This window comes from Montipora foliosa, chromosome 13 (assembly GCF_036669935.1).
Source record: "Montipora foliosa isolate CH-2021 chromosome 13, ASM3666993v2, whole genome shotgun sequence".
Classification (NCBI taxonomy): Eukaryota; Metazoa; Cnidaria; class Anthozoa; order Scleractinia; family Acroporidae; genus Montipora; species Montipora foliosa.
In genome coordinates, this window is record NC_090881.1 from 39,663,478 (window position 1) to 39,670,977 (window position 7,500).

At 40.9% G+C, this 7,500-nt stretch overlaps 1 protein-coding gene across 5 annotated transcripts in view; it reads right to left on the minus strand.

The window, feature by feature from the left end:
• Positions 1–7,500, minus strand: part of LOC137982486 (protein kinase C-binding protein NELL2-like) — a 37,814-nt gene that overhangs the window by 1,332 nt on the left and 28,982 nt on the right. The gene's annotated exons all lie outside the window — the stretch shown is intronic.

Here is a 7,500-nt window from a genome sequence, read left to right on the forward strand (position 1 = left end):
CAGCCGAATGGTATATACTAAAATAAATGCTAACTGCAGTGGCTGGATATTTTCCTCTACCTGGGTGAATAATTGTTGAATAGTGTGCAATACAGGTCCTTATCTGTACACGTTTTTCCTTCCCCGGTGTATCCGGCCTTACATGTGCAGATGAACGAACCGTCTCTAACGCGTTCCAAACTAAAATGTGGCGTTCCAATTTGGGGAAATTCGGAACAGTATTGGTATTTGTAGCTGAAAAAGTTAGTGTTTCTGAAGGGTTTTGGCAAATTGTGAGGAGAAAAGTAAGAGTTCCGATGAGACCACGAGGAAGAATACAACCAATTTTCCAATTGCGTGAAATTGTACAATTTCATGCAAAAGAGATTGCGCATCCACCGTGCTTGGTTCAGAATTTCTGATCCCTCATCACGACATGGGCAAAAAGGGCTAGAATTTCTGATTCCCTATCACGACACAGTACAAAAACGGCTATCTGTTCGTGGTTGTAAAAGGATTCAGAATTTCTGTTCCCCTCAAGCAGGTAACAGCATACAGTCTTTTTATGGTTGTAAAGGGGATTCAGTATTCAACGTGTTCCAAACTTAAATGGGTTTTCCAAAATGACTAATTTCCGATAAATTAGTGAATATTCCTGCGAGTCCACAAGGTGTTTATCGAGAATCCTTTACATCAAACAACAACCCAACCGGTTAAGTAAGGAATGCCTTTATTTGACGGTGATAATTTTGCAGTCAGTTAAAAGTGTCACCAGTAGTTCTGAAGGTGCTGTGATATGCAGAAACCCGGCCCACAGTGGAATCTATGGAAATCTGCAAGCACACAAAAATGTAACTAAAGAAGAGAAAACGGACTAATAGGGACGCAGAAACTCTGCACCTTCTTTTTACCTAAAAATCCAAGTATTATATTTACTCAATTCCAGGTGGCATGCAGAAATTTCTGCACCCGATGAAATCCGAAAAAAAAAAAACACAAAAACTTGACCGCGAGAGCAGTGACTAACTTATCTAGCATGCAGAAATTCTGCAAGAGGTGAAATCCGTGAAAATCTATCACAACCTAACTGCACATTCATAAGGCATAAATTCTGTATTCATCTTGTTCAATGGTTAGAATGCTGAATTTACGTTCTAAGCCGGAAAAAAATTGAAAGCCCTAAGAATCCGTAAAAATAAGCCGGGAAAATTGGACTGCTCATTTCGCAATTCTAATACAATACCAAATTCTGCATAGATATACCGAATTCATCTAAGTTGCGTTCCGCACACAGTAAAGTGAGAATGTTTATAATCAAATGTAAACTCTGCAAGAAGCAGTGACTCCATGATCATACACCTTATTCCAAAATGGCGGTCGCTCGGAATGATCTGGGGAAAGCAGCGCGGAAACGAGGCATCGAGGGCCGGCGGCAAATTCATTCTGTGTTTACGTATGGTAATTGTGTGCGATCATGCCTCAAAATTGCTGTGTTCCACACTGCACCAGGAAAAAGTATGAGGAAAATGACGTCAAAATCTCTTTTCATTAGTTTCCAGAAGAGGAAGGTGTGTTCAAGCAATGGATTGTTGGAATACGAAGAGACATCGGGGCAAATTTTCAAGTGACAAAAATCTCGAGAGTTTGCTCTCGCCAGTTTAAGCCATCGGATTATGTCCGTTCGCTTGCAGGTCGTAAGAAACATTAAAAACTACTGCTGTTCCATCCGTGTTTCCTTGGAAGAACAGTTCGCCAGTAAAAAGAAGAACACCAAAGCACAGAAGTCCGATCAAGAAAAACAGCGCTAAGCGACAACAGCAATTCCACCGATCCCACACGTGTACCATCTCCTGCAGCTTCCCGGAAAAACCAGGAGTAAAAGACCACTTCGAAAGACCACTTCGTGATTTGGAAAGTGAAAATGCTAAGCTTAATGAAAAAATAAGACAACTCACAATGGAAGTTGATCACCTATCTGCTAAGAAGAATTAGTTGCAAGGGAAGGTATTTAGCATTGACAGATTTACGAAATCAGACAAAAATTTGTCATTTTATACCGGATTTCCTAATGCTTGCGCCTTGGAAAGTATTCTTCAGTACTTAAATCCTGGGAAAGATGGTGAAAACATAAACTATTGGCATTCCCCCTCAAATGATGTAACAAATATGAATCAGAAAAGTGATGAGGATGCCCCTTAACAAGGAAGGCCAAGAAAACTGAGCCGAAGGGAGGAATTTTTTTTAACCAGTCTGTGTCGTCTAAGACAGGGCTTTAAAGAGGAGCATTTGTGTCATTACTGGGTTGTCAGTATGGCAATCCCAGTCGGAAAATGCGTTTCATTTGTCTGCTTTCTTTTTTGTTTTTTTTTCTCCGTGTCGGTAAAAGTCTTGCCTGTCACTCCCCTGCTAAGTGGTGTCTTTGTGCATAGAGCCTTCTGCGCGTATTTTCTTAGGATCGAGAGAGCAGTGGAAATGCATATATTTCTCTGGTGGACACAATAGAATGATTAACTTAACCTGCAGTGGCGTCGAAAGTCATGTAACGCGAATGGCGTTTTAGTGGATCTGTAAACAAAATATACCCTTTGGAGTTCAATAATGGAACGTCAGTTGGATAAACAAGACAGGCGGTGAAATACAAATACCTGGAATCATAAAAGCGACGAGTATTGGACTTCGACAACAATCTATCGCCCGTCGAGCCGAAATCAAAGTGAGCTGTATTTCTAATATTTTACCAAGTGTGTTGTTATGTAGAACACTGAAACCAACTGAGAAATTCTCTGGTAACTTATGGGTTCAACAAAGACAGAGAACGAATCAAACACCTTAAGTGGATCGATGATCTCTGTTGCCTGGCTATCGGTATTTATTTGTACTTAACTCTGCACCGTCTTCAGGCAAAAGAATAGTTGGTAATGTGACAGCCAAGAATTATTTGAAAGAAAGCTTGCCGTCTATTTTGTGCTCATTATTCAAGGAAAAGGTTCTTCATGGAAACGGTTTGATCCTGAAATTTATGCAATTGTGTATGATAATTTGACCGAAATTGCTTCCCCTCGAATTCATTTGGAGCGTGCAATCAATGAGATAAAGAACTTCCACATATGGGACAGTGTAGTGCCATTTACTCTGTTTAGTGTTGTCAATGAAATGTGGTGTGTGTGTGCTTTTTTGTACAATTTTCAAAATAGCATGTGTATTGTTTGCTTGCATACAGCGTAGTTAAAGTATGATTGGAAATTGACTATTTGATTTCAATGAATCACACCTTACCCTGTTTAAATTAGTACTTCTCTTTATTGTTATTCTCAGCCTTTTTAATCACTCCATGAACAGCAATTACAGTAAATATACTGCAATTTTTTTTCAAAAAGGATTGGTAGTCAGAAGGAAAGGAATGTATGGAAATAGCCCTCAAAAATAAATTAGCTGACGTTTAAACTTGCAACTTTTGGGAGTGTTATTTCTCGTTTGCTCTTTCCTGGGCTGTAACTAAGGGCAAGCGGCCAGGGATGTTCCCTGGCTTCTATGCGCGTGATCCGCGCATACTTTGAGAGGAAACAAAAGGAAAAGTAAATAAAATATTATTAGAGAAGCTCCTAGCTTTTCAATTTCCGACCTAATAACCAGCAACTTGTAACCTTAGAGACAGCCCTGGGTTTCTTAGACCGAAAACAATACTCTTGTGATCTATTTTAATTGCAAGAAAAGAACCCTATGTTTCAGTTGATCCTTGTTAAAGTTGACCAACTTTTAAGGAATGCAGGGCTGAGGTTGAAGTAATGATAAGTTAACCTATTTTCCAGCAACACTTATAATAAAATATGTGTTGTTTAAGTGCAGCCACTGGGAAAAAATGCTTAAAGTGATAGTCGCAGAGTTTTTCACAAAGTCCATTCCATTGTTCTTGATCAAACGTGATCCTCTCGACACTTAGTCCTTTGCTTGTATACAGAATGAAATCGCACCACTGTGCTCCTGTTAGTCTCAATTTGGGCTTTCCATCCTCACTTTCTAAAAAAAAGGCAGAATCCTCACAGGCATCAAGGAGGGAGACATTACACTTTGAGTAGGGGCATTGACTTCTCCAATCCCAAAGTTGTCTTTACAGCTTTGGTCAACTACTTTGGCACTACAAACCTACTGATTCACACAGTTATTTGTTGTATTCATCGTCACATCCATCACATGTCAAGAACTCCATTCCTTATTCTCAATTTCTTAGACCTCGACGTCTATGTAGTGATGACTCCGATTTTTCCAGCAAATCAGAGGAGATGTGCCAGTTCTTCGAAAAACGTGGCTATCCTGTCTCTGTGGTCAAAGCGGGCCATCATCGCGCCCAACAATTTGATCGACAGTCATCATTACAAACGTCACAAACGGATAAGAATGACAGAATTCCATTCACCCTCACTTTCCATCCTCATAATCACGCAGTCAAAAGCATCATTCTTAGTAATTTTAAATTACTCCAAAATGATCCCGAGACTGGTAGAATCTTTTCGCAACCTCCACTTATTTCATTCAAAGGCGACAAAAACGTAGGCAACTTTTTAGTTAGAAGCGCGCTCAAAACTAACGAGCAACCCGGCACTTTCAATTGTGCGCGCTCACGATGCAAAACTTGTCTTTTCATTGTTAACACTAGCAAGATATCGGGACCTAAGCGATCTGTTAAGATCACCGATCGTTTCACATGTACCTCAGCAAATGTCATTTATTGCATAACCTGTACGTTATGCAATAAATTATACATTGGTGAGACAGGTAGACGACTAGGTGACCGATTCCGCGAACACCTTCGTGATGTTGAGAAGAATGACAAGGACGCATCTAAGCCAGTCGCTCGCCATTTTAATCTGCCTAACCACTCCAAAAAACACATGGCTATCTGCGGCCTTTCCCTACATCTAGGTACGACGGAAAGCCGCAAGAATCTAGAACAAAAATTCATCTTTCAAATCGGCACCCTTAATCCTCACGGTATTAACGAACGCTTTTCATTTAACTAATATATTCCTATTTTTCACGTTGCCATGTTACCACCAATAGCGTAGCTCCTACTCTACTACAAAAACTACACGTAACCCATAATCCCTCGATTCGTTCTGACGAAGGGCTAACGCCCTCTGTACGGTGGCCACTTTACATTATCAACCCCGTTGATAAAACTAAATTTTTGTATACTTTGGCATCAGGTGAGCAACCTAATTTTGGGATTTTAGGGGAAACAAAGAGACCACTCTTGATTACTTTAACAGGCTTTCCCATCTTTCGCATATATTTTTCATACTCTTTTAAAGAAATTGGCTAATATTTTTTACCATGTTCCACAGCAGCTGATGTGAGTTTCTTTTGTGCTAAAAGATCTTTTACCTACTTGCCATGGTTTCTTTGTCTTCGACCAATTTTACCAAAGTTGGATGCTGTAAATCTTAGGCCCTGTTCAGACGCCGATCTTTTTATGAGCCGAACCAAATTCCTTGAATTAAGTACATGAAAAGATCGGCGTCTGAATCAATTTGGAACGGCTCACCCGTTCTTCCCGCCTGGCTTAGCCGGGAATTTCGCCTTTGGAACGCCTTTGGAACGCCTTTGGAACGGCTTTGATTCAGACGCCGTACTTTTCATGTGCCGATCCTAATGCATAAATTATTATAATGTATTTCGCAAGCAGTTTACCTCATAAAGCAAGCGTACTGGAGCTTGTATACGTCACTCGCTGAAAATGGCGACGTGGAGAGCTACTTATGCTTGTCAAAGTAACATCAGCGAAGATGATATGTGTAGTTCGTGTTTTTCTAACAAAAAAGCAACAGCATGAGAAGGCTAACATTTAACAGCTGCTGCCTTCTTGCAAACATAAAATGCAATCCGTTCTGCTTTTTTTTTTCTTCGAATTACCGCTTTCTTCCACATGGCACGTAAAATAAACATCGATTTTGGGCGACGGATTTGTAGATTAGCAGCATCCGCCATGTTTATTTACTACTCCTGAAAACTGCTGACCATTTTCACTGGCTTTACTGGAACTGTATTAGGAACGGCCAAAAAGAACGGCGTCTGAATCAACAGGTGTACTTTTGTTAATTTGGGTCGGTCCAAATTCGAAGTGAGTTCGGCTCATGAAAAGATCGGCGTCTGAACCGGACCTAAGTTTTCTTTCCCTCTTCCATTCCACACAATCTGCCTGATCTTGGGTTTTCTTCTCCAGAGAATTAGCCTGGATGACATCTACCTTCAACTTGTTCAGCAGCTCCCTTTCTTTGTCATTTAAATTCTCCGGTAAATTCAAACAACCATTCCAGTCATCCAGTGGCAAAGAAGGATTTCGTGGGAGTTCTTTTGCCATGCAGCGTTTTACCTCTTCAAACCCTGAACTCATAAAGCAGAAATTAGACTCTGTAAAAGACAGTTAGTAGGACCCAAATGAACCAACTGGACACTGACCAAATCGAGTATCTATTTCAGGCGAAGTGTCTATGTTTGCTGTATCAACCACCTGAGATCGGTCACGATCAACCACCTGAGATTCAGGTCACGTCTCTGCGACGCTAACCCAGTTTTAGAGTTGTGATGCTTAAGAGATTGAACAAGGTTTTGGAGGCTTTCAATGTTGTCAATGGGTCCCCTCCTTGCTTCATTTAAAAGGCAGACTACTCCATTTCTCTTTCCTTTGTCAGTAGTGGATGGGTTAGACACAGCCACTTCCATAACAGGCTGTACATGGATGCCATCGAGGCGTGATCGGTGCCAATTTTGCAGGGCAGATGTGCAAGCTGTTGCCGGGTTTTCGTCTTCTTCGTGTTTCAGGTCACGAACATCTTTACAGTCGTAAAGGGAGTACTTACACACTTTTAGCACAAGGGCCAGAATATGGTTACAAAATCCCGATTTTCCTGCGGCACAAAGCCGGTCCGCAGAATGCATATTTAACTTCCCCAGAAGAAATACAGAACGCTAGTTTTAAGTCGTACGGATCTCCGCGAGCTTTAAAGCTATGAAAACACTTCGCGCGGTAATAAAAATACCTCTGATCGTGGGCAGTTTGAATGTCGTGCAAATATTCGTCCTCCAGAAATGCTTTGGCTTTACGAAGTCCTGTTGGCAACGAGTGCTGTTCACTGGTTTGCTTTTTTTCCAAAACTCGCAATGTGGCTATCTATTTGAGCACCCGTAAAGAAAGGACTCTTGTCGAGTTTTGTGCCCCATCCATTTACTGATGATGACATGTTTGTTGTCTCGTGTTCGGCATCCCTGTGTACTTAAACCGGTTGAAAAGCAGTATCATGGTTAAGCCGTTGTCTTTTTCGCCTAGTACAGATGACATTTTCGTACGGGTCGACCAGAAGATGATCTGCTTTGGCACGCAAATATTCATTTACGCTGAAAAAGAATGAATAGAATGAGGCACTTGACCTTAGGGTCCTTAGCGACGACAAATTACGACGTAAAACAAATGTATCACTCACCTCTCACAAAGTTGTGCTTTGGTGATTAAACCTTTACGAGAAT